The sequence below is a fragment of the Rhineura floridana genome, chromosome 7 (genome assembly GCF_030035675.1).
Source record: "Rhineura floridana isolate rRhiFlo1 chromosome 7, rRhiFlo1.hap2, whole genome shotgun sequence".
NCBI lineage: Eukaryota > Metazoa > Chordata > Lepidosauria > Squamata > Rhineuridae > Rhineura > Rhineura floridana.
In genome coordinates, this window is record NC_084486.1 from 143,542,939 (window position 1) to 143,570,794 (window position 27,856).

General features: G+C 44.7%; 1 long non-coding RNA gene across 4 annotated transcripts in view; it reads left to right on the plus strand.

The window, feature by feature from the left end:
• Positions 1–3,583: 3,583 nt before the first annotated feature.
• LOC133389547 (uncharacterized) overlaps positions 3,584–27,856 on the plus strand; it is a 47,252-nt gene continuing 22,979 nt past the window's right edge. For 2 of the 4 annotated variants that reach the window (XR_009764129.1, XR_009764130.1), the window contains exons 1-2: positions 3,584–3,813; positions 24,763–27,215. This is a non-coding gene — a long non-coding RNA (uncharacterized LOC133389547). The remainder of the gene's footprint in view (positions 3,814–24,762; positions 27,216–27,856) is intronic. The other 2 variants (XR_009764131.1, XR_009764132.1) reach the window with 1 other exon arrangement.

Sequence of the window (27,856 nt, forward strand, 5' to 3'; positions counted from 1 at the left end):
ATGCAACTTTAACAGTTATGGCTTCCCCCACAAGAATCCTGGGAATTGTAATTTGTTAAGGGTCAGTGGAGGCTGGCTCATTTGGGCAAGTGGAGCACTGCCCAACCAGTCTCAGTTTGCTCTCAACCAGGCCCCACATCTGTCTGCCTTACTTACAAAAACTCCAAGGTGTGGCCCTGGCTGTCAGCTTCATCCTTCTCAGTTTCAGTGTTGCCTCTCGTGGAAATCAGCAGACAGGAATATGGGGACATAACCAGCCACCACCGTTAAGGGTGCTGGGAATTGTAGCTTTGTGAGGGGCAACCTACAGTTCCCAGGATCTTTTGAGGGAAGCCATAACTGTTAAAGTGGCATAAATGTACTTTAAATATATGGTGCAGGTGTGATTTCAGTTTGGGGGTGCTCAGTAATTCAGCTTTGTTGCTTGAAGCTAGGGATGGGTAAGACAGTTGGTTTGGTTTGCATTTGCATGTGATTTTTTTTTAAAAAAGAAAAATTGTAGATTGATACAGAAATGTGGCAAGCTGATCTTAAGATAAGAAAAATGAGAAAGCAAAATCAGCTGATTTGTCCATCCGAAACTGAAGCCCAAGTTGCCTCAGTGGCTCAGAATGCTTTTCAGTAGCTTTGGCTGGTGTTCACCGACTGCGATCCTTCTTGACATAAATGAGGCAAGTTAAAAGTGCAAAGTAAGTTTAACCTGGACAAGAAAAGGTTAAGAGGAGATATCACGGTGGCCTTCAAATATCAAAAGGGTTCTCATGCAGAAGATGGAGCAGCCTTGTTCTCTGTTGTTGCTGCAGAGGACGGGGCTCGAATGCATAGAATTTGCACGAAAGCAGATTTCAGCTAAACATCAGGAGAAACTTTGACAGCGGAATAGTCTCCCCTGGGAGGTGGTGGGCTCTCCTTAACTAGAAGTATTTAAGCAAAGGCTGGGCAGCCACCTGTCAGAGATGCTGTAGTTGCATCCTGAACGGTAGAGCCTACTTTGACTTTGTGGGTTGGACTAGATGACCTCCAAGTCCCCTTCCAACTTTATAGTTCTATGATTCTTTGGCTTGGGATCAGGGTACTTGGAGGATTGCCTACCTTAATTTGAGACTGCCCATTCACTGAGTTCATTTTTGGATGCTCTCCTCCAGATGCCTCTGGCAACAGAGAAATGGCAGCTGGTGACTGGGGGGGGGGAAATCTTTGATTCAGTTTGCATTTAAGGGTAACTTGCCTAATTTGCACTTTCTCAAGTAATATGTCAACTGAAACATGGCCACTGTTTAAAATTCGCCCTTCTCCAAATTCTGCAATGCAGTTCTCCAACCAAGTAACGTGTACAAAAATGCATATACTACGGGAAAGCGTGCATGTAGATGAATATGTTAGGGGACAAATACCTCACAACGTGCATTATATTAGTATTGGAAACTGCTTGGCAAAAATGTGTCTATTAGGAGACCTTCACACTAAATGCTAACAAATTCTCATGAGGACTTAAAAAAAAAAATTCGCAAGCTGACGTGGAAATGTGGAGAACCTGGGGAAAATGAGAAAATGAAGAGAAACCAAAACTGGCTAACTTTGTTCATCCCTCATATGGTGCCCGTGTTAGATTTTCAGCACCAGTCAAAGACCTTTTTTTCTTTTCTTTTTCTAGGCTTTTCAAATGTATGTTCACCCTGAACTGATTGATTTGATGCTGCTTGCAGTTTTATAGTTATAGTGAATAGCTTTGCCCTATACATTGCTGATTGTTTTACTGATGTTCATGGTGGGTGTAAACCACGCTGGAATTTCCTCCCTGAAAGGCAGGGTACAGATCTGTAAACAAATAAACAACGTTTAAAAACACTGCATTCCAGAATAATTATCCTTTAATTGCTTGGGTGGGTGTGGGGTAGGGTTGAGGCAGAATGATTTATGACAGCTCTGCTCCAACTTCTTTGCATGCAGATACTTGTCCTCTTAACACAGAAATTGATGGAGATTCCAGCTCCAGTAGGAAAGCAGGAAGGATATATGTTACTACAGTGGTGGCTTGTGGCTCCATGTCAGGGGGGCAGTGGGATCCACTCTGAATTTTAGTACAAACAGATCCTTGAAAGCTTGGACTAAAACCCGGAGTGGATCCCACTGCCCCACTGACTTGGAGCCACCAGCCACCATTGTGGTGCTGTTGATTTTTTAAATCACTATGAATCTCTGTTTGGTGGTTCATTTTGAGACACAAAATTGCCCTTTTCGGTACCAAGCATGGGTGCAACATCAATCTTTTAAAATTTACAACTTTACACAGCAGTGATGGACAAATCTGTCAATTTCATTTTCTCATTTTTTCCAGTCTTAAGTTTGGATTGCCCCATTTTTGTGTACCTTTGATAATTTTTTTAAGTTATCATGGAAATTAGTATGTATTCCTGTGCATTTCTCCTAATTTGTACATTTTAGTACAATTTTGCCTAGTATATGCATTTTTGTGTGTTATTTTCACTAATTGTGTGTTTTTGTATGACAAAATACCTGCCTTTCCCGACACATTCTTGAGTTGGAGAATGGCATCATAACATTCAGAGAAAATCCGAAAGCTAGTTTCCACTTTGGAAATTCCACCAGGAGATGCATATTTGATAGGTTCATGTTCAAATGCAAATCAAACAAATTTCTCCCCCATCCCTTTTAGATAGGAGCACAGTAGTCCAGGTATGCCAGCCAAGTGGGGACAAAGAGCATAAATACTCCTTGAATGAGTCAGTGTGTTAGGATTTTCATGCTTTATAAGGGTAGAACCCTAACAAAACCATCATGCCTTAACTATAGCACTGCTCCTGTTCCTGTATAATTGGGAGCTCCCCATTTCTGTGCAGATGTGGTTTAAGGATACCAATTGGTCTTGCGTAGCGATCATTCGGGTCTCTAATTTAGGCAAGCAGAGTCGCCAAAACAGCAGTTTTGCTATTTTCCCCAAATGCTTGTCCTTCCAGAGACAAAGATTGTTCAATCCTGGCCAGCACCTGACTGTTAACAGGAATGTACAACTGCTCAGTGTTCTGGCCATTATTCCATTTGTTTCCGATGTTCTGATGAATGTTAATTCCATGGGGAGTGAAGCCACTCTCATACAGTCCCCAGCAGTCTAAAAACACATGCAAAACTGCTGTCTGTCTCCTGGCTGAGCTCTAATATTCTCATAGAACAAGCTCTTCCGCTATGCCAGGATAGCAGGGGTGCATTTTCTCTGCAAGGAGGCTATTCTCTAAATACCTTGCATCTTTATTTAGGAACCTCGACTTCTTCCCACCGCCGGAGACTGGAGACTGGGCCGGATAGACACCTCAGTCTGGTCTGGAACAAAAAACTTCCCTGCACTGCAAATTTTTCACCATGTTACTGTTAATTAGATCCAGATTCTTTCAACCTCTTTCCCTCCCCGCACCCCAACCCCAACCAAAGTCTTTGCCATTAATCCTCTCAACACACAGCCTGACCACAAGCCCCATGTATTGGAAATCATTTGCTCGGAACCTGGCCCTTCTCCAGCACCAAGGGAATGAATGCTGACTCACAGAGAGTCCGTCTGGCCGAGATAACGCTGCTGCTGTTGCTGCTGCTTCTGCAGCTGCAGCAGAGCCAACAATCTCTAAGGAATGCAGACCTAGGGTGACAGCAGCCCTCCTTGTCGCTGGTGCCAGTTGCTGAAGAAGTCACAGGGCCCAGAAGATGAGAGGAGGAGGAGGAGGAGGAGGAGAGGCTTTGTGTGAATACAGCTCACTGGACTTCTGTCAAACACAGATTACAGCTGACAGGGTCTAGAACAAGGTAGGCAGATGAAGTGGTTTGGCTTTTTCAGTATTATTACATTTATACCCCACGTTTTCTCCAAGGAGATCAAAGCAGCGTGCATGGTTCTTTGCATGCATGAGTTTTATACTCGCAACAATCTTGTAAGGTAGGTTAGGTTGAGAAAGGGTGTGCAACTGGCCTAAGGTCACCCAGTGAGCTTCATGGCAGTGTGGGGGTAAGAATGTAAGAAGAGCCTGGCCGCTGGATCAGACTAAAGGGCTATCTAGTCTGGCATCCTGTTGTGGGAAGCCCGGAAGCAGGACCTGAGTGCAACACAGATTTGAAGTCTGGCCTCTGGGTCCAGGTCTGATGCTCTAACCGTTCCCCCACACTGGCTCTCGCAGGCTGGCTGCCTCCTCATTCTGAACGATCAGCCTGTGAGCCAGGAAACTGGCTGCAAAATAGAATATGTAGCCAGAGAGGGTGGAGACCAGGGTCAGAAAAGCACCACTGTGGCGAAGGAAGATAAAGGACGCAGGCAGAGCAAGTGCTGAACTGAGATCAGGACAAGAGAATCCGGGGCTAATTGGGGCTCCTTCCTATGTTTCCTTCAGCAACGTGGGCACCAGTGCCTTCCTGATCCTTCTTGCACTGCTTGCGAACACTGGCACATAGGAATGTTGGAAGCTGCATTATTACTGAGTCTGACCATTGGTCCATCTAGCTCAGTATTGTCCACACTGACTGGCAGAAGCTCTCCGGGTTTTCAGCCCTACCTGGAGATGCCAGGGATTGAACCGGGGCTCTTCTGCATGCAAGGCAGAAACTCAGCCACTGAAATCTCATGGGATGAGTCCACGCTCCTTCCCACGCCAGTGTTGCTCCAGTTCCTGATGTGCATTAATCATGCCTTCTCTTCCTTCCAGAAGCCTTGTGTGTTGTTCTTGGCTGGGAGATTTTGGGCACAGGGAGGCACAGGGGGACGGGGCTGAGGAAGACTGAGACAATCACTCCATGCAATTGCAAAACAGACATTCACATAGCAGAGCTCAGTGTCTATTGCCCAAGTGGGAAAGGAGGGCGCCTCGGGAAATGTCTCCAAATTTCTCTGGATCAGCATGCTTTCACCCTAGCTTTGGACATCTCCCGGGTGCCCATGCAAGCACTAGGAGGTATTTGGGACTGAAATAGCTCTTTGCCCCTATCTGGGCTTGGGGAGTTTTTTCTGGCTGTGGCCGTGTTTGCTTTGGCACCACCCCCAGCCGTATCATGCCAGTAACGTGAATGGAATTGACTCTGAGAATGTGAATGCTCCTGGGAACAATTTTGCTTCATGCCAAAGGAGAAGACAGACGTCAGATTTTATCACACCTTTCCCTGCTGTCTCTCCCCAAACTCTGGGGTTCGTGGGGTGTGTGTGTTCACATAGAAGTGAAATTCCCAAACAGCTTGGATTTTGTTTTGTGTTGCTCCCAAGTAAGCGCTGCCTAAGGTGGCCATGTGCCCTCCTTTATGGAGGACAGTTCTCTGTTTGAAGGCATCCTCTATTTTAAGGGTTATCCAGTTTAAGTCCAGTTTAAACAAAAGGACAGCGGATGGAGCAGGCACACAATCTCCTCCACTACGGTGAGACATATTGTGGGTGGCACTTAACTAAATAATAGTATTAATACGAGGATTAGCACTAGTGCACTGGGACTTCCCCCCCCTTCACCTTCTGCACCGTTCCCAAGTCTACTCTGGAGGGTTGGGGGAACCCCAGAACAAATTCAGGGTGTGGACTAGAGAAGGAAAGGGGAGGGAAAGCCCCATTGCCCTAGCACTAATTCTTGTGCTACCACTATTATTTAGCTGAATACTAATTACTTCTGGATTTGCATCTAAATGAGGATATGCAAATTTTATGTTGGCCTAGGCCTTCTTTGGTCTTGTACGAAGCCGATGCATACGTGGCCACCCTAAGTTAGCGGGTGGGCTTTCCAGTTTGCCACCTTCCGCTTCTGCATGGAATGAGGCGGTGGCAAATAGTTGGAGTTCAATAGACTTTGTCCAATAATTGGAGTTAAATAGACTTGGACAGCAGAAGGGAAACTGTCAAGGCTCAGCAAAAAGCCACCTCTGTGTTGTGGGCACAGCCTCTAGGGCTATGAGAACTGGAGGAAGGCTCCCACAACAAGGTTGGGACATGCTGTGTGCTTCGTCTAATTCCCTCTCTGCCCCAAAGAACCACCGTGTTGCGGTGCAGAGAGGACCAGATGGGGCCATCTGCCACCAACTGCCTTGTGGGAAGGGCTCCAGGAGAGCAAGGGAGGCAGACAAAGAAGACATCAACTGGAGTGTCCTCCTGAGCCCATCTGAGCCGTCGAAACCAGCGGCCCTGTGGGAAGGAGCCTGATGGCTTTTTATATCTTGATTATTGGTTTGGGGTTTTTTAAATGAATTTTCATGTTGCTGTGTAAGCCACGTTGGAAGGATTTGTGTCCTGAAAGGCATACTTTGTTATTATTATTTATTGTCATCATCATCTTTATGTGGTGAATGTCCTTTACCAGTAGTGAACATTTCTTCTCATTTTTAATTTTCACCCGAGTGGACAGGATAACCCGCAGCTGTTCATCTTGTCACAGAAAACAACAACAGCAATGAAAAATAAATAGCACAACTTTTATCGCCTTGGCCATGTAATGTAGCCATTTAAGAAGCTTTTAATTGACTTTCAGTCATTCCGCACAGACATTCTGGTAAATAACAGCCATTCATCAAGGTATTATGTATCCGTAATTAAAAATTAGGAGGTAATTTCTTCCAAAAGTGGAATCGTTCCAAAACCTACCGTGCAAGTGACACCATTATTTTCCCTATCAGTGACCCAAAACATTGCTTAAAGTATTTCCCCCACTTTGCTCAATACTCTTGTTCCTGTTTTCCCTCCCCTCACCACAATTTGTTGGCCGTGGTGTCTCCCCTCCCCTCCTCAGACCCCATATAATTTATTTCCATTGTTAATTTTAATGAGTGAGGCTTTATTATAAACATTTGTGTGTGTGTGTGTGTGTTTTAGAAATGGTTTTCATTAGAGTATGCGCACCCTGAAGCATCTCAGATGCAGAAGGGAGATTTGGAAAATAAAATGTTATTACTGCTGTTATTATCTTAAATCAACCCCTCCAGCTAAGTTCAGCCAAGCAAATCTATAGACAGAGCTTCTCTGAATTCACCACCATAAAAAAAATCAACTTTCTGCAGCAGGAAAAGCTAGATTCTGCAGCTAGAATGTATTACTCACCTCCAAGAGAAATCATTACGGTAGTCTGCAAGTGCTGACGAGAGACAGGCAAACTGGTAGGTTGTTGTGAGTGAATGCCTGCCCCCTTTTTTAGGATGAAAGGTTGATACTTGAATAGTTTTTGGTCCCTTGGGTGAGAGATGAGGGAAGTGTCATTGCCTACGGTACCTCCAGGGTGAGAGCCTGGTGGGGATAGTTTCTGCCCCCTTGAGAGAGAAACAAGGGGGAGTGTTTGGTATAAGCTGCTACTTGTTTGTATATATTCAGATTTGAGTGGTTCTCATGATGTGGACGTGAGTGGACGTGAGTGTGCTTTTTTGATTTAGGATGGGAGACTGAATTATGTGAGTGCTTGCAGAGTGTGATTTGAGGTGTGCTAAAATAGTCAGCTTGTGTATGTTCATTCAGAATGTTGATATGTTTGATGAACATGAAGTGTGTTGATCTTGTAAGGGTGTGCTTGAGTAAACTGAATCATATCTATTTCCAACTGCAGTTAGATGAAATTTGGTTTGGTATTATAAAAGGGGGCTGGCTGTTTTAATTGTTTTGCTTTTTTATTATATAGTGATTAAGAAATGAGTTCATTTTCTTTTGTCTAATCTACCATGATTAAAAATAAGGTTGAATTTTTTAAACATGATTTTTTTCCCTTGAAGCCCAGGGGACAGTTTGTTCAGTCTACTGTGTTTGCTATGATTTTTTCTTGTATTCATTTTTATATGCTGTGTTTATACTAAATGTTGATACTGAAGAGGATGCTCTGTTCAGTAACTAATTGTATTTTATAGATTGTGTAGTTTTTTTTACAAAGAAGTAACCATTAACACCCCAAGCCCCTAAAGACAACCTTCGCTATTCAGAGCGGAGGCTTGTTTTGTATCAGCACAGTCTCTTTGTAAGCAGAGGTGATGATGATGATGGCTATGCTCTGCCTCCATCCATAATCAGGAGCAGTATCCTTCCAAATGCCAGTTGGAGGGAACTGCAGGTGGGGAGAGTGCTGTTGCCCTCAGGTCTTGCTTGCGAGCTTCCTATGGGCATCTGGTTGGTCCCTGTGAGAACAGGATGCTGGACGAGATGGGCCATTGGCCTGATCCAGCAGTCTCTTCTTATGGGCTCCTGCTGGGAGGAAGGGCAGGATATAAATCAAATAATAAATAAATAAACATTCTTATGAAACAGCTATTTTTTTTAAAAAAATGCACTTCTCTGAATTTTGCAATATAGGTCAATTTTAAAAAAGTGAACAAAATGCGCTGGAGGCTGCACCATTAAGGCAAATGGGGCACTGCCCCATGAGCCTTTGCAGAACTCAGCCAGGAGAAAGATGGGGAGGAAGTTAGAATGAGTTGGCTCTGCCTCTCATTGGCTCTGGCTATGCTTGTCATTGGCTCTGGCGCCATCTACTGTTGGCCTCCCTACCTTCTGACCCACCAGACCCAGTGAGCACCAGCCACTGTTGCAAAAATCCACATGTTAGGAGGATGAGGACATGTGCATAAAATAAGTGAAAATAAGATATATAATGCTTGTTAGAATGTATATTAGGCACAATTTTATACGAAAATGAATACGTTAGAAGAGATGTGCAGTGAAATGCTGACAAATTTGCACGAGGGCTTAACCCCCCGCCGCAAACTGATGCAATAATATGGTGAAAAATGAGAATCTGAAACCAAACTTAACCAATCTGTCCATTCCTATTCAGAGCCTCCATTTAAAGTTCAAATTCCTGACACCAGGAAGAGCCAGCAACTGTAACTTGTTCCGCTGCCCAGGTGAAGAGATGCCCCACCTGTCTCATGCTACCTAGCCCTGGTTGCTCCGCGGTAACATGAATTCTTCTCCTTGGTTATCCTGGAACCTTCAAAGAGCAGCAGGAGGAATAGCCAGAGCAGCAGAACTGGCAACACCTAAAGCAAGGATAGGTGACATGGTGCCCTCCAGATGTTGTTGGACTCAAACTCCCATCAGCTCGAGCCAGCATGGCCAATGGTCAGCAATGGTGAGAGTTGTAGTTGAACAACATTCCCACAACATCCCTCGGAAGAGGGATTGCTAAACCACTTTGCAAATTGTGGCCACATTCACACTGAACATTTATTCCACTTTAAACAATCATGGTTTCCCCCAAAGAATTATGGGAAGTGTAGTTTGTAAAGGGTGCTGAGAGTTGTTAGGAGACCCCTATTCTCCTCACAGAGCTACAGTTTGTCAGAGTGGTTTAACAGTAATTTCCTTTCCCCAGAAAACTCGGAGAATTGTAGCTCGGTGAGGGGAACAGGAATCTTCTAACAGCTTTCAGCACCCTTCAGAAACTACACTTCCCAGGATTCTCTGGGGGAAGCCATGACTGTTTAAAGGGGAATAATAGTGGAATAAATGTCCAGTGTGAATGCGGCGCGTAGCTCTGGGAGGGTCTCTCAGCACCCTGAACAAATAACCGTTCCCAGGATTCTCTGGGGGAAGCCATGACTGTTTAAAGGGGAATAATAGTGGAATAAATGTCCAGTGTGAATGCGACGCGTAGCTCTGGGAGGGTCTCTCAGCACCCTGAACAAATAACCGTTCCCAGGATTCTCTGGGGGAAGCCATGACTGTTTAAAGGGGAATAATAGTGGAATAAATGTCCAGTGTGAATGCGGCGCGTAGCTCTGGGAGGGTCTCTCAGCACCCTGAACAAATAACCGTTCCCAGGATTCTCTGGGGGAAGCCATGACTGTTTAAAGGGGAATAATAGTGGAATAAATGTCCAGTGTGAATGCGGCGCGTAGCTCTGGGAGGGTCTCTCAGCACCCTGAACAAATAACTGTTCCCAGGATTCTCTGGGGGAAGCCATGACTGTTTAAAGGGGAATAATAGTGGAATAAATGTCCAGTGTGAATGCGACGCGTAGCTCTGGGAGGGTCTCTCAGCACCCTGAACAAATAACCGTTCCCAGGATTCTCTGGGGGAAGCCATGACTGTTTAAAGGGGAATAATAGTGGAATAAATGTCCAGTGTGAATGCGGCGCGTAGCTCTGGGAGGGTCTCTCAGCACCCTGAACAAATAACCGTTCCCAGGATTCTCTGGGGGAAGCCATGACTGTTTAAAGGGGAATGATAGAATAAATGTGTAGTATAGATGGGGCCTAGGGAGGAAAGGGGCGAATGCAGGACATAGGAATGTAGGAAGCTGCCTTATACTGAATTGGACCATTGGGGTCCATCTAGTCTAGTACTGTCAACACTGACTGGCAGCGGCTCTCTAGGATATCAGGCAGGGTCCTCTCCCAGCCCAACCTGGAGATGCCGGGGATTGAGCCTGGGACCTTCTGCATTGCAAAGCAGTTGCTCTTCCACTGAGTTACAGCCTTTGCCGTAGTTCTTGGCCATCACTGTTCTGGGGGTTCTACCCTTACCCAGGGGTGTAGCCATCCAGAGTCATGGGGGGATATAGACCCTTTACTTTTTTGGGAGCAGGGTCCCTGTGTACAAGCCAATCAGAATGAAAGGGGAGCATGTTAGCCACGGAGAAGAGTCTTATCACTTCCCTAGCAGGATGCTTCCTTGTCCTTTTGTGCTGATTGGAGACAATCAGAGTAAAAGGGGGTAAGTCAGTCACTGAGAAGACTCTTCTCGGTAGCTAATACACGCCTTCCCTTTCATGCTGATTGGTTCCTAGAGTAAGTGAGAAGTGAGCTTCATGTCACGTACCTTGGTCTCCCAAATCCCAGTCCCAGACGTGACTTCATTTCATATTCCTAAAAGCAAAAGGTTTCTGGCAACATTTAGCCTCCAGAGAGAGATTTTTTTGGTGCCAGAAACCTGTGCATATGGCAGTTTTATTCTGGTTCTATAATTCTGCAATTATAGACCTTATCCCAGTCTGCATCTGTGTTGGAATTGTTTTTAAAGATGTTTTTAAAGCTTTTTTAAAAAATAAAAAAGATGTTTTTGAAGATGTTTTGTTTTAATATGTTTTTAAAGATGTTTTGTTGTAATGTAGTTTAAAGTCTGTTTTTATGATGTTTTAGATTGTTTTTAGTGCTTTTGTTAGCTGCCCTGGGCTCCTGCTGGGAGGAAGGGCGGGATATAAATCAAATAAATAAATAAATTGCAAAAGAGACAGTGAATCCTGGGGGCATGACTACGAGGAGGCTTGGTGGGACTATCATGAAGGGACCCTGCACTTCTGAATTCGTCACTACGCTACTGCCCTTATCTGATGGTCCTGCTGAGAAGTGGCAGAGAGAGGATGTGGGAATAAGTTGCATTGTGCAAGTTCTAAGCCCAGAGAGTGGCCAGAGCTGCCCAGCAGGGATGCAGGTTAATTCTGCCACCTTTTCAACAATCCACATTTGTGGAAGCTGCTTTACCTATTCTACGGTTGTTCTTTCACGTTTGAAAGTTTTAAGGTACTTGTTGCATTTTGTTTTTGAAATGTTAGCATATGAAGGTTTGTGATATGGATTTTAAATGAATGGAATTGTTTCTTCTGTTCGATATATTATTAGGGATATAAGAAGGAATCATTTTCCATTCCACCCTGGATTTGTTGCATGCAGCATTCTGCTGCAGTTCATCCCCCACCAAAACCTACGTTGTCTCTCAGTCTGTGGGGAAACAACATAACTTACATGATGTACGTAATTAATTATGTAAATTGCATGTTATTCCACCCCATTCATTTCAGTGCAAAGGAGGAAAAACACAGTCAGTTATATATTGTTTGCAGACTGAAAGCAACAGCAACAGTGAATGCTGATTGTATTTGCTGGATTGATTTCCATCCCAGATATGGGGCAGATAAGCAAACATTGACAATCTATGCTCTCCTTTTTGTTTTCATCGGAATCATATTTATATTTAAAAGGTTTGCCTAGACTTTTCAAGAGGTATCAGGTTAAGACAATTTAAAAAAAAAAATGTCCCACCCACTTTTATTTCCATTTAGTTTTTTGGGCTCCATTTTGACCCAGGTGCACCTTTTATTTACACATAAGTAGACCTATGGGAATGTCTTTTTAGGACATTGTTACTAATTTCAACCTGTACAATGTCTCTAAATTTCAGCGAGCTACCACTTAACCATTTTCCTTCTGAAAACAAAAAAACACTGGGGTCCAAATATATCCCAGCAGAAGGCCCTGGGGGCAAATTTCTGCCTCAGGTGCATTTATATTGTGCAGTTTACATATGAGTACACCTACAGGGTTGTTCTTCTAGGACAGCATTACCCAAACTTTTTCGACCCAACGCCCCTTTCCAAAATCTTTTTGTGCCCAATGCCCCCCTCAGATTAAATATTTGCCAATGCTTCCTATTATACTTAATATACTTAACAACAAACTCATTCAGTTTACCGGCATTGTTTCATTAAACAAGTTCATTTAAACATCACAGAAACAACGGGTAGCAAGTGTGTCCCATTCCTGAAGAAAACCAGCGAATAACTGACTGTCTGCGTCACCTGTTTGCACATGGCACTCATCCATTGGAAGAATGCGCCCTCCATCAATACACCCAGCTTATCAAACACTCTCTCGTGATTGGTTCCAACATCCCGTAAGACAGCATTGGAACATTACCTAGTACCGGGGCATGGCTAATATCCCCATTCCTTGATATGACACTGGCCGCTATTCAGAATTTCTTTACTGAAGAGCACACACTATTTATAGTGTTATTTCCATGAATTGAGACTATTAAATACATTCTAACTGGGGACAAAACAGTTTAAAAATTAATGATTTGTGTATTAAATAAAATTAAACTTAAATGCTTCAACGGTCGCATCAGACCGCCAAATGTCAACGCCCCCCTAATGAACCCAAACGCCCCCCCTACAGTTTGTAGTCACGCCAAGGCCCCCCTGAAAGGCTGTAACGCCACCCAGGGGGGGCCCTACTGCCCACGTTGGGAATAGCTGTTCTAGGACATTGTCACAAATAGTCACCAGTACAACATCCCCGAATTTTAGCCAGTTACCACTTACTGTTTTCCTTCGGGAAACAAAAAAACACTAGGAGCATCATATACCCCAGAAATTGTGTTGTACTCGATATGCACAGGGAAGGGGCGAGCACATACTGCTCAGACAAATTATTTCTCCTCTGAATAAGTATTTTTTTGGCTGAAGGTGCTTTGGTATTGTCAAGCACACTTGTGCGGGCAACAGAGGGAAAAATGGTCTCTGGGGGACAGTTACTCCATCCTTCCATTAGAAATCTCATTGGGGTACAAATATAACCCAGAGATGGCCAGCGTGATTTATTTATTTTTTTGCTGGTTTGCATGAAGCTTAAATGATAGCTATATTTTTTACTTCTTGTTATAACGGCAGTGTTTCATGTATTTTAAATAGCATTTCATATAAAGTTGTTCGTATATCAGTCGTGGATTTCTAATTACTTGCAGATTATTCTTCAGAAAGGAATAATCTTCATAGCTGGCAGATTTGAGAACAAGTTACTCCTTTTTGCATTCTTTCTAAAGGTGCCATCAGCCACCTCTGCAGGTACTGGGCCTTCACCTCTGGCACTGCTGAAGAAGGCCATCAGGAATGGCAGGGATCACCATCATGCCCTCTGTGGGTTTCCTTATGCCTGCCAGTACCTCCAACAGCATCCACAAAACCATTCAGTAAATATCCCCTGAAAGAGCCACAGCAGTTTGCTTTTCCTGCTTATTCTTGTTTGCACTGGCTCAGCCCTCCTACATTGACCCTCCCCCAAACATGCTCACATTACATTGGATGCCCACCCTCCCATCTGCTCAGAACAGAGGTGCAAAGAGCTTCTCTCTGTGAGGGAGTGCAGCGGTGGTCCAGATGCCTTTCCCCTCATTGATGGTGTAACTGATGGAAGAGCCTCTTGTGGTCCTGCCTTGTTGTTGTTGCTAGTTTAGATGTGGCAGCTGTTATGCCAGGCCTCCACGGACTCCATTTTGTGACATGTCAAGCCCCACAGCAGCCATTTTGAGACTGTTGCCCATGACACTTCCTCAAAATTCCAAATGTGCTCTCTGACCCCCAAAAGGTTGGTGACCCCTGAGATGTAGGCAAGGCTCTCCCACAGCCCCCCCACAGAAACAGCTGAATTGTGCGTTCAGCCCCCTGAAACCTCAAACCTTTCCACCACTGGTTGACCTGATGGGGTGCAGCCATCAGGGCCGGTTCTAAAGGGTGGCCAGGTGGGGCACTGGCCCAAGGACCCCTGGTGCTACAGGGCCCCTGAGAGGCCCCCCTTCCCCCCCTTCCTCAATCCTCAGCAGCAATTCTGCCGCGGATAGCAGGGCAGGAGCTTCAGAGCTGCCTGCCATTCCTCTGCTTCACCTACCTTTCTCTTTTTTTTGCTGCTGCGCGTGCTGTGATTGGTTGATGGCAGCAATGCGCACGTGTAGCATGCATCTGTGCCATCAACCAAGATGGCAGCAGAGGCTGCAGCCCCTTAGGGAAACCTCAGCCGCCATCTTGATCGATGGCAAACCTGCGTGTGCCATGCACGCCACTGAAAAAAACAGCACAGAGAAAGGTAAGTAGAATGGGGGAATGGCGGGTGGCTTGGGATCTCCCGCCCTGCAATCCACGGTACCAATACTCCTGCGAATCGCAGAAGGGGAGTGCCGGGGCCAAGGGCCACAGCATGCCTGGGGTCAGCCCTGGCAGCCATCTGCGATTACTTGATTGGAATTTGTCCTCTGCCAGTTAAATATTGAGTCTATGACTGGACACAGCAGTTGGGACCCTTTTCTTCACAGACGGCTGCAGGAAAAGATAAACAGAGAACACTTTCTACTCTATAGCCCTCACCGATATATTGCATGTTTAATTTTTATGGTATTGTAACCTAACTTTTATTTTGCATTTGTGTTGTTTAAGTAAAAATTGTAAAAAATCAAAACTGAAAAAAAAAATGTACGAAAGAGTACACTCCTCATCTGGTTGCTCCTGTGCCACCCAAGCTGTGCAAAGAGAAGTTTGGATAACTCTGTATGAATATGAAATTAATCAGGGGTCAGTGATCTTGTGAAACTCTCCCGACCTCCTCACCCTTGATTTCTGCCTGAACTTTTCAGCAAGAAGTAGCACAAGGAATAATTTTCGCATGAAGTATAGATTTTTTTTTTTTAACAACCCTTTATCTCTAGAGAACACTGGAGTTTATATAAAAATAAAATCCAGCCCTTATAAAGCCAACTCAGCAAGGCAAACTGCCCTCCAACTTTACAACCGAGGCAGACGGGAATGAGGGGGAGAGGAAATCATTTTCGTTTTATGGAGAGGCTTTAACAAGGCTCTCTTCCTTTTGTCCCTTTCCCAAAAGTCACAGGAAATAACTGGCTGACAAGTATAATCCTGTGCTGGCTTTGGGCCGGCTGCTTCTGCTTGCAGGAGGGCTCATCACTTTGCACTCCCACCCACCTCCATGTCCGGTTAAAAAGGGAGAAAAACGTGTGGCCGTCAGGATGAGTTCACCTCCTGCACCCTGGGGACTCTCCGTGCACCATCCTATCCTGACACAATTTTAATGGAATAAGAACAGACTGGCTCCCCCAGAGAGCCTTGACTCAAAGACAACTTTGTTCGGGGGGGGGAGATGAGCTGTGGAAATTTTGGAACAGAATTTTGGAACAGAAATATATTTATTGGAATTTTTTAAAAAAGTTTTAAAAGCAGACAAAATGCAAAGATGAGCTTCCTGGAAATGAGGATGATACCCAGGGAACTGGATCCAAGGTTTTTTTGGAGGGGGTTCAGCAAAATGCCCTCTGCAGCCCCCTCCCCTCCGATGGACAGTAGCACTAGCAATGCATTGGTTCAGCGCCAGGTGGCTGGGTCTGTTTGTCATATAATGCCCCTGATGTAGGCATGCTACACAGGGGGTAATTTGGAAAATCAAAATAGCAGACAAGAGCTAGCCACCCCAGCGCCAACTGAAGCGCCAGATGAAGAAAAGTGAAAGGGGAGGTGTTAGAGGTGGGCCCTGATTACTCTACTTGATTATGGTAACATACTTGCTTTGTTTATTACATTGGTATCCCACCCGACGGAGCCCAGGGCAGCAACCAACAAGTGGCAAAACACTAAAAACATCTGTAAAACAAAACATCTTTTTTTTAAAAAAACGTGGGGCTCCCCTTGTATGTGGTCTAGAAGCTGCAGCTAGTGCAGACAGATTGGAGTGGTCAGACAGCTGACAGGATCAGGCTTATGGCAACATGTTACTCTGCTGTTGAGAGAGCTTAACTGATTGCTGGAATAAGCAACAGTCTAATACCCAGCGCACTGAGAGAGAGAAAGAGCTACTAATGTATATAGGTCCAGGAACTGAAGTGGCCTTCCTGAGGTGTGAGTTTAGTTTCTCTTTCCGCTTTCTTCCTCGTCTCTGCTGCAACAAGTAATGGCTGATGTTGTTAAGTAAGCAATCCAGTTTTGCAGACGTGTCTGTCTTCCTTGTGGTGAGACAAAGATCCTGCTCTGCACCACTGATTACTGTTGGGCCAGATTCAATGTTGTTGTGTTAATTCACAAAGCCCTAAACAACTTAACCCCCCAAAAGCACTTTACGGTCTGTCTGAACTTTTATGTTCCACTGGTATAGCACAGTGGGGAGGAGACCCTGGCTGGGAGTCCAGAGTCTGCAAGTTCAAATCCCCACTCGTGTCTCCTGGGTGTCAAGGGCCAGCTAAAGATCATCCCCACAGTGAGTGGCTCAGGGGTTACGTGCCCTGCCACCTGTGCAGCTGTGGGCAAGCTGCATAGTCCCAAGGAGCCCAGTTGCCCCCCAGCTGGCAGTTGCAGACAAGGAAGGGGCTGGCTTGTGCAGCTGTGGCAAGCTGAGCAGGCCCTAGCCAGCTGGGGAGGACTAGCCTCAGAGGGAGGCAATGGTAAACCCCCTCTGAGTACCGCTTACTATGAAATCCCTGTTCATAGGGTCACCATAAGTCAGGATTGACTTGAAGGCAGTCCATTTCCATTTTCAATTCAGAAGTCTTCTGATGGGGCACTTCTGGTGGTCCCACATACACCTTAAGTTAGGCTACCCTTTACTAGGGTTTGAGCCTTGAGCCCTGCCCTATGGAACTCCACGCCAATAGAAATTCAGCAGGAGTAATTCCTGGTCTCTTTTTGATGACTTCTGAAAGCTCTATTTTTCAGTCAGGCCTTTCAAATTGGAGGTTCTTTGCCAACCAGCTGTTTTGCATGAAAGCACGGTTTGTCAATATTTACATAAATAAATGAGAGCACTGGTGCCCTGGCAGCTCCCCAAAGGTGCCACATAGTGTCACAGTTTTAGGTGAGCCCTCTTTTAAAGGTGAATTTGCTTCATGTGGACAAATGCATGCATTTTCATAGGAGTGCTGGAGGGGACAACAACTTGGAGTATTTTTCAACTACAATACTTAAAACTGTGACTGCTTTGCTTGTGGCGAGAATGTAAGGCCTCCAGGGACCAGCATGCTCATTTGCACAACAAATCCTCCTTGGTTTTCTCTTCCACATGAACAATGCTCAAGAGAGGCTTTGAGCAGTTTTAAGCCTTGTATGTGAACATGCTCCTCTAAATCTGGCCCCACGGTAACTTCAGCTCTTTGTGGAAACTGATGTGAGACAGAGCTGGTAAGGAACCCTGATGCTGTACTTTTTTTGGTGCCAGATTAAAAACTTGTAAATGGTGTACAAAGCTCTATACAGCTTGGGACCAGGATAGCTGAAAGACCGTCTTACCCCTTATATACTCAGTCGATCACTGTGCTCTGCAGGTGAGGGACTCCTGCAGATACCATCTTATCAGGAGGTCCGTTCCACACAACATAGGAAACGGACCTTTAGTGTGGCAACCCCGACCCCTGGTACTCCCTACCCTTAAATATTAGACAGGAGCCATCTCTGTTATCTTTTCGGCGCCTATTGAAGACTTTCCTCTTTCAACAAGCATTTTAAGTTGAGTCCTTATCCCAGTCTGCTTTTGTGTTGGAGTTGCTTTTTAATATGCTTTTAAACCTTTTTTTTAAAAAACAATGTTTTTTAACCTTTTTTTAAAAAAAAAAGTCTTGAAAGCTTTTTTAAAAAATGTTTTTTAAAGTTGTTTTGTTTTAATGTATTTTAATGTCTGTTTTCATGATGTTTTAAAGTGTTTTTAGTGCTTTTGTTTGCCACCCTGGGCTCCTGCTGGGAGGAAGGGCGGGATATAAATGAAATAAATAAATAAATAAACAAATACATAAACAAACAAACAAATAGGCCTTGGCATTTGTAGCTGGTTGCATGCTTTTATCCCTCTAAAACTTTCTTCCTTGGTACAGTTCCTTGGAGCAGCTGGTGCAGTGGGGCGGCGAAGGGGAGCTCCTGTGCAACTCCACCCCACTATTGCCCTGCCCTGTCCCGGCAATGGTGGTGTCAGGAGGGTGGCTCCTCTGCACCTTCCAACCTCATTGGCTGCTCCAGCTGTGATTGCTCCTCTTCCATGACCTGTTTTGGTGGTCTTGGGCAGCCATCTTAGGGACTGGTCTCAACTCTTCTGAGCTCTCCAGGCTGGTAAGGAAAGCCATGGATTAGGTGAACAACCCCCCTCCCCAATAAAAATTGGTTTACTTTTAGCAATCCTAGAGACAAAATGACAGAACTATGGAGACTAATTTCAAAAATGAAAGTTGATTTAGGAGTATGTGTGTGTATGTGTATATGTGTGTGTGTGTAGCCTTGGAAGTCATACCCATCACACTTCCCGCACATGTCTTCTGAGGTATTGGGACCTGTACTTTTCAACTTGTTCATTAATGACCTAGAATTAGGAGTGAGCAGTGAAGTGGCCAAGTTTGCTGATGACACTAAATTGTTCAGGGTTGTTAAAACAAAAAGGGATTGCGAAGAGCTCCAAAAAGACCTCTCCAAACTGAGTGAATGGGCAGAAAAATGGCAAATGCAATTCAATATAAACAAGTGTAAAATTATGCATATTGGAGCAAACAATCTGAATTTCACATATACGCTCATGGGGTCTGAACTGGCGGTGACCGACCAGGAGAGAGACCTCGGGGTTGTAGTGGACAGCACGATGAAAATGTCGACCCAGTGTGCGGCAGCTGTGAAAAAGGCAAATTCCATGCTAGCGATAATTAGGAAAGGTATTGAAAATAAAACAGCCGATATCATAATGCCGTTGTATAAATCTATGGTGCGGCCGCATTTGGAATACTGTGTACAGTTCTGGTCGCCTCATCTCAAAAAGGATATTCTAGAGTTGGAAAAGGTTCAGAAGAGGGCAACCAGAATGATCAAGGGGATGGAGCGACTCCCTTACGAGGAAAGGTTGCAGCATTTGGGGCTTTTTAGTTTAGAGAAAAGGCGGGGCAGAGGAGACATGATAGAAGTGTATAAAATTATGCATGGCATTGAGAAAGTGGATAGAGAAAAGTTCTTCTCCCTCTCTCATAATACTAGAACTCGTGGACATTCAAAGAAACTGAATGTTGGAAGATTCAGGACAGACAAAAGGAAGTACTTCTTTACTCAGCACATAGTTAAACTATGGAATTTGCTCCCACAAGATGCAGTAATGGCCACCAGCTTGGACGACTTTAAAAGAAGATTAGACAAATTCATGGAGGACAGGGCTATCAATGGCTACTAGCCATGATGGCTGTGCTCTGCCACCCTAGTCAGAGGCAGCATGCTTCTGAAAACCAGTTGCCGGAAGCCTCAGGAGGGGAGAGTGTTCTTGCACTCGGGTCCTGCTTGCGGGCTTCCCCCAGGCACCTGGTTGGCCACTGTGAGAACAGGATGCTGGACTAGATGGGCCACTGGCCTGATCCAGCAGGCTCTTCTTATGTTCTTATATTCTTACCCACAGAAGGTGTGCTTAGTTGAGATGTGAGGCAGGGTCTTTCAGTTGTGACCCCCAGGTTATGGAACTCCCTCCCCAGGGAGGTCTGATTGGCCCCTTCTTTGAAAGGCTTTAGATGTCCTGTAAAAACCTTGTTTCTCCAGGTGTTTAATTTGGATCGGACTCCCTTGCTGTTAATGGTGCCTTTGTCTGCTTTTATTGTAAATCTTTAATTGCAAGGCATTTTGGCAATCCTTTTAAAACCCAAAAGGCAGGAGTATGACTCATTTTATAACTAAATGGATACATAACCTGTAATGCTGATGTGGTTATTCATAATCCCAGAAGTGTGTGCATGTGTGTGTGTGTGTGTGTGTGTGTGTAGGGGGGGGTAGCTGCGATTGTTCAGTGGTGAGAAGAAGGCACTCTGTACATGTCCAACAAAACTCCCTTTTACATTCCTGTATCAGCTCCAAAGTGCTGATCCCTAGCTTTGAATGAACCAGGTTTCTATGAGGTCAGTCCTAATAAACCCTGTTGCTCATGTTAAGCCCTTGAAGTGTTAACAAGGCATCCCATAGAGCAGGAAAGCAAAAGCAAGACATTGGGCCTTCTCTCCATAGGCTTCTTGCTCAGTAATGCTTGAATGGGGTTATTCAGAGTTCATGACCCAGACTGACAACCAGCAAATATATGGTTAGGATATGACAGTAGTTGTAGTTCTGTTTCTGCCTTTTACGTGAGAGACCTTCAGCTGGCCTGTTTCCCCCCTCCACCCCCAAGGCAATAGGAAAATCCAGACATGCATAAAATGGTTTTTAAAAAAATGTTTGTTAAGAACATAAGAAGAGCCTGCTGGATCAGGCCAGTGGCCCATCTAGTCCAGCATCCTGTTCTCACAGTGGCCAACCAGGTGCCTGGGGGAAGCCCGCAAGCAGGACCCGAGTGCAAGAACACTCTCCCCTCCTGAGGCTTCCGGCAACTGGTTTTCAGAAGCATGCTGCCTCTGACTAGGGTGGCAGAGCACAGCCATCATGGCTAGTAGCCATTGATAGCCCTGTCCTCCATGAATTTATCTAATCTTCTTTTAAAGCCGTCCAAGCTGGTGGCCATTACTGCATCTTGTGGGAGCAAATTCCATAGTTTAACTATGCGCTGAGTAAAGAAGTACTTCCTTTTGTCTGTCCTGAATCTTCCAACATTCAGCTTCTTTGAATGTCCACGAGTTCTAGTATTATGAGAGAGGGAGAAGAACTTTTCTCTATCCACTTTCTCAATGCCATGCATAATTTTATACACTTCTATCATGTCTCCTCTGCCCCGCCTTTTCTCTAAACTAAAAAGCCCCAAATGCTGCAACCTTTCCTCGTAAGGGAGTCGCTCCATCCCCTTGATCATTCTGGTTGCCCTCTTCTGAACCTTTTCCAACTCTAGAATATCCTTTTTGAGATGAGGCGACCAGAACTGTACACAGTATTCCAAATGCGGCCGCACCATAGATTTATACAACGGCATTATGATATCAGCTGTTTTATTTTCAATACCTTTCCTAATTATCGCTAGCATGGAATTTGCCTTTTTCACAGCTGCCGCACACTGGGTCGACATTTTCATCGTGCTGTCCACTACAACCCCGAGGTCTCTCTCCTGGTCGGTCACCGCCAGTTCAGACCCCATGAGCGTATATGTGAAATTCAGATTGTTTGCTCCAATATGCATAATTTTACACTTGTTTATATTGAATTGCATTTGCCATTTTTCTGCCCATTCACTCAGTTTGGAGAGGTCTTTTTGGAGCTCTTCGCAATCCCTTTTTGTTTTAACAACCCTGAACAATTTACTGTCGTCAGCAAACTTGGCCACTTCACTGCTCACTCCTAATTCTAGGTCATTAATGAACAAGTTGAAAAGTACAGGTCCCAATACCGATCCTTGAGGGACTCCACTTTCTACAGCCCTCCATTGGGAGAACTGTCCGTTTATTCCTACTCTCTGCTTTCTGCTTCTTAACCAATTTCTTATCCACAAGAGGACCTCTCCTCTTATTCTATGACTGCTAAGCTTCCTCAGAAGCCTTTGGTGAGGTACCTTGTCAAACGCTTTTTGAAAGTCTAAGTACACTATGTCCACTGGATCACCTCTATCTATATGCTTGTTGACACTCTCAAAGAATTCTAATAGGTTACTGAGACAGGACTTTCCCTTGCAGAAGCCATGCTGGCTCTGCTTCAGCAAGGCTTGTTCTTCTATGTGCTTAGTTAATCTAGCTTTAATACTTTCTACCAGTTTTCCAGGGACAGAAGTTAAGCTAACTGGCCTGTAATTTCCGGGATCCCCTCTGGATCCCTTTTTGAAGATTGGCGTTACATTTGCCACTTTCCAGTCCTCAGGCACGGAGGAGGACCCAAGGGACAAGTTACATATTTTAGTTAGCAGATCAGGAATTTCACATTTGAGTTCTTTGAGAACTCTCGGGTGGATGCCATCCGGGCCCGGTGATTTGTCAGTTTTTATATTGTCCATTAAGCTTAGAACTTCCTCTCTCATTACCACTATTTGTCTCAGTTCCTCAGAATCCCTTCCTGCAAATGTTAGTTCAGGTTCAGGGATCTGCCCTATATCTTCCACTGTGAAGACAGATGCAAAGAATTCATTTAGCTTCTCTGCAATCTCCTTATCGTTCTTTAGTACACCTTTGACTCCCTTATCATCCAAGGGTCCAATTGTCTCCCTAGATGGTCTCCTGCTTTGAATGTATTTATAGAATTTTTTGTTGTTGGTTTTTATGTTCTTAGCAATGTGCTCCTCAAATTCTTTTTTAGCATCCCTTATTGTCTTCTTGCATTTCTTTTGCCAGAGTTTGTGTTCTTTTTTATTTTCTTCATTCGGACAAGACTTCCATTTTTTGAAGGAAGACTTTTTGCCTCTAAGAGCTTCCTTGACTTTGCTCGTTAACCATGCTGGCATCTTCTTGGCCCTGGTGGTACCTTTTCTGATCTGCAGTATGCACTCCAGTTGAGCTTCTAATATAGTGTTTTTAAACAACTTCCAAGCATTTTCGAGTGATGTGACCCTCTGGACTTTGTTTTTCAGCTTTCTTTTTACCAATCCCCTCATTTTTGTGAAGTTTCCTCTTTTGAAGTCAAATGTGACCGTGTTGGATTTTCTTGGCAATTGGCCAGTTACATGTATGTTATATTTAATAGCACTGTGGTCACTGCTCCCAATCGGTTCAACAACACTTACATCTTGCACCAGGTCCCAGTCCCCACTGAGGATTAAGTCCAGGGTTGCCATCCCTCTGGTCGGTTGCATGACCAACTGGTCTAGGGAATAGTCATTTAGAATATCTAGAAACTTTGCTTCTTTGGAACACATATGCAGCCAGTCTATGTCCGGGTAGTTGAAGTCACCCATTACTACCACATTTCCTAGTTTGGATGCTTCCTCAATTTCATATCTCATCTCAAGGTCTCCCTGAGCATGTTGATCAGGGGGACGATAGATCGTTCCCAGTATTAAGTCCCTCCTGGGGCATGGTATCACCACCCACAACGATTCTGTGGAGGAGTCTGCCTCTTTTGGGGTTTCGAGCTTGCTGGATTCAATGCCTTCTTTCACGTATAGAGCGACTCCGCCACCAATACGTCCTTCCCTGTCCTTCCGATATTGTTTATATCCAGGGATAACCGTATCCCACTGGTTTTCTCCATTCCACCAGGTCTCCGTTATGCTCACTATATCAATGCTCTCCTCTAAGACCAAGCACTCCAGTTCTCCCATCTTGGTTCGCAGGCTCCTAGCATTAGCGTACAGGCACTTGTAAGCAGTGTCTCTCTTCAAGTGTCTTTGGCACTTGTGGTTAGGCCTGTGGTAATTTTGCTCTTCTGAATTTATATCCTGTGCCCCTGCTCTCACAATGCCTACTTCTAGGCCTACCCCTTTTAAAATTTCATCATTTCTTTGGTTCATTTCCAGTGAGCAAAGTCCTTTGCACTGCATAATCTAGAGCTCTGTCAAGTGCAGCTTTAATAATAAGGAGGAGGAGGAGGAGGAGGAGGAGTTTTTTGCAGAAAAATGTCTGTATTCTGTCAACATTAAGGGGGCAAAAAACCATGGCGGTGAATAGCACAAAATGCACGATAAAATTACATTCATAAAACAAGCACAGAATACCCCATAAATCAGTTAACTGCATCAACATAGCTGGATCACCCCTCAGGGAAAGCTGGAAGAACAGATAAGTTTTAAGCAGGTGCCTAAATGCTAATACTGTGGATGTCTGGCTGAGGTTCATTGGGAGCACAGTCCAAAGGGCAGATACTGTTACACTAAAGGCCCTGGTCTTAGTGGACATCAGACAAACCTCTGGAGTATACAGCACTATTAAGAGTATCTATTCCTGTCCTGGCAACAGATTTTTTGCACAGGATTCACACTGCCATGCAGAGATACTGGATGTTATTTGATGCTAGTCCTACTCAGAGTAGACCCATTGAAGCTAATATGATTAACTTAGGTTCATTCATTTCAGTGGTTAAAGTGTTGGACTACGACCCGGGAGACCAGGGTTTGAATCCCCACACAGCCATGAAGCCTTGGGCCAGTCACTGCCTCTCAGCCTCAGAGCAAGGCAATGGTAAACCCCCTCTGAATTCCGCTTACCATGAAAACCCTATTCATAGGGTCTCCATAAGTCGGAATCGACTTGAAGGCAGTCCATTTCCATTTTCCATTCCCAGTAGGACTTTGTTGAATACCACCCAATGTTTTGCAGTCGGTGAGCACAGCCCACAAGTGGTGATAATTCACATGATTTGTCTTTGAATGAGGTGTCACCAATTAAGCTGCACAGATAGAACTTCCACATCCTTTCATGTTTTTCAGGCACATTGATAAGAACGTAAGATGAATCCATCATTCTGTTCCAGGGGTGGTCAATCAGATGGCTATAGGCCCACAAGAAGGGCATGAGTGCAATAGCACTCTTCTGCTACTGAACTGGAGAGAACATAATTGAGGAAGACCATCACCCAGCTAATGGACATCATGCCTGGAAAAAGGGAAGTGTTCTGGGCCTTCTGAAAAGCCTGCAGCATAGAGATTTGGGGCAGATCCAATGAAAGAGAGTTCTGTAGCCATGGGGCCACCACAGAGAAGGGCCTCTCCCTCATGGCCACCTATCTTTCTGACCTAGTGAGTGGGTACACCAGGAGAGCCTCTAAAGCAGAATGTAAGGTGCTGGCAGGATGGTATAGGTGCAGGTGGTCCAATAAATTGCTTGGGCCCAAACTATTTGGGGCTTGAAAGGTCAAAACCATCACCTTGATTAGGCATGGGAATGCACAGATAACATGTTGCATGACTGCCTTGCCCCCAATAGGACTATGGCAGCCACTTTCTGAACCATTTTCAAAGGCAGCTCGATGTACACTGTACATGTAATGCACTCTAGTAGTCTAGTCTGGATATGAGCAGAGCATAGATTACTGTGGCAAGGTCAGCCCCTCTCCACATAGGGGTATAGTTGGCGTATCAGCTGAAGCTGGTAAAAAAACACTCCTGGCCACAGGTGTTACCTGTCAGTGTTGAATCCAGAAGCACTCCAAAATTGTATACTTGGTCTTTCAGGGAGAGTGCCACCTCATTGAATGCCAGCTGTAACCCCTTCCAGAGCTTGGGATTTCCCCACTCATCATCCCTCTGAACACAAGAAGAGCCTGCTGGATCAGGCCAATGGCACATCTAGTCCAGCATCCTGTTCTCACATTGGCCAGCCAGATTCCTACGGGAAGCCCGCAAGCAGGACTTGAGTACCATAGCACTCTCCCCTCTTTTGGTTTCCATCAACTGGTATTCAGAAGCATACTGCCTCCAGCCATGGTACTTGGATTCAACCGCAACCTGTTTGCCTGCATCTGTCCCAAAACTGCTGCCAGGCACTGCTTAGGGCCTCAACAGCATCCCCGGGATCTGAGGATGGAAAACAGCGGTAGAGCTGAGTGCAACACTGCAGCTCAAACTGTTTCATGTAGATGTTGAACAGCATGTGGGACAAAATGGACCCCCGCGGACCCCTGCAAGCCAATGGCCACAGAGTGGAGCAACAGTCCCCTAGCACCACCTTCTGGGTGAGACTGTTCCCAAAGAATCTGAATGACTGTAAAATAGTGCCTCCTAAACCCAATCCCAATAGCTAACTCAGAAGGATACCATGATCGATGGTGTCAAAAGCCTCGGAGAGTTCCAGGAGGCCTAACAGGGTAGAGCTCCCCCGTCCATCCTCCAGTGAGAGCAGTCCATCTGGGTGACCAAACTCATTAATGTCCCATATCCAAACCTGAATCCAGAATGAAATGGATTCAAATAATCAGCATTATCCAAAACTGCCTGGAGTTGAGAGGGCAGCGCCTGCTCTTAAGGATGGGGGTGAAATTCGATTCAGTTTGCATTGAAAGCCAAATTTGTCAAATTCACACTTTCTGAAACAACATGAGAACTGAAACAAGCCATCCTTCCAAACTGGGACTTATGCAAATTTTTCCATTGCAGTTCTTCAACCAAACAATGTTTACAAAAATTCATATCATAGGGGAATGTGTTCATAAAAACGAATACATTTGTGAAAATCACATACAAGAATGCATTCTATTAGGAGAAATTGCTCGCAAAAAGATATACATTAGTCAAAACTAGGGATAGAGGAGAATTTCAATTCACATTTAAAGCCAGATTTATCAAATTTGCACCACTTTCCAAAACTATGAGAACCGAAACACAGCCGCCATTCGCACTGATCTGAATTTTGCAATGCCGTTCTCCAAGCAAGCGGTGTTTACAAAAATGCATGCATTAGGAGAAAGTGTGCATAAAAATTAATATATTAGTGAAAATAATGTACAAAAATACATTCTATTAGGAGAAATTGCTTGCAAAAATGGGTACCTTAGTCAAAACTGCATACAAAAATGCATTCAGTAGGAGGAATTCGCACTAAAACGCTGAAGAAGTTTCATGAGTTTTTTTTAAAAATCAGCAAATTTCTGCAGAAATGTGAAGAACTGAATTAAGACTTGAAAAATGAGAAACTGAGAGAGCCAAAATTGATAGATTCTTCCATCCCCACCCGCTCTATCACTTTGCCTCAGAGGGCAATTTAAGGATTGGATGGAAGTTGTCTATGGCCAAAGGATCTAAATTTGGCTTTTTAAAAGATGAGTGGCCTCACTATCGCCTCCTTGAAGAAGATATGGGTTCCTTTCTCAGGGTTAACTACCTCTGAGGTCCAGTTGCTCCATTCTGATCTTCTCAACCTGAAAAGCCAGAACAGCAAGGATCAAGTAAGTAGGTTGTAGGCCTTACAGCTTCAAAGCTGTTTGTCCACATCCTCAGGCAAAACAGTCTGAAATGTTAACAGTGCTAGATGGTATCCTGGTCTCATCCATCTCTGACTCTGTTAGAGCATCTAGGTCAGTGCAGATGCGAGTGATGTTATCTGCCAAGTGCTTAGCCAGTGGCTCCTGGAGAGTTCCAGATGTTGCTGCTTCACACCCATACCCACCAGGCCTTTACAGCTCCAGAGAGAGCTATTGGGTAGCACAACACAGCTGCAATAGTGGTGTAAAGTTAGCCTTTGCCACTAGATCTCAAACGGCTTATTCACTGCATCTGGCTGGATTCACTCTGAGATTTCTGCCATTTTTGTTCCAGTTGTTGGCCAAAATGACTTCATTGCTTTCACCCCCTCTGGCTGAAGTCATTTGGGGGCAATCATACCGACCTACCAAGTCATTCCCTCATTCCGAACAGAATCTGTAAATAGACATGACTACATCCTGGTACTCCTGTCATTCCAAAGAATGTTCTTCTTTTGCCCAATTTCAGACAGTTTTCTGTGAACAATTTATTCATCTATTATAAATGGGATATTCCACCCCCTTCTTTGTCTTCCACACCCTCAGCTGTTATGCCTGTCTGTGTG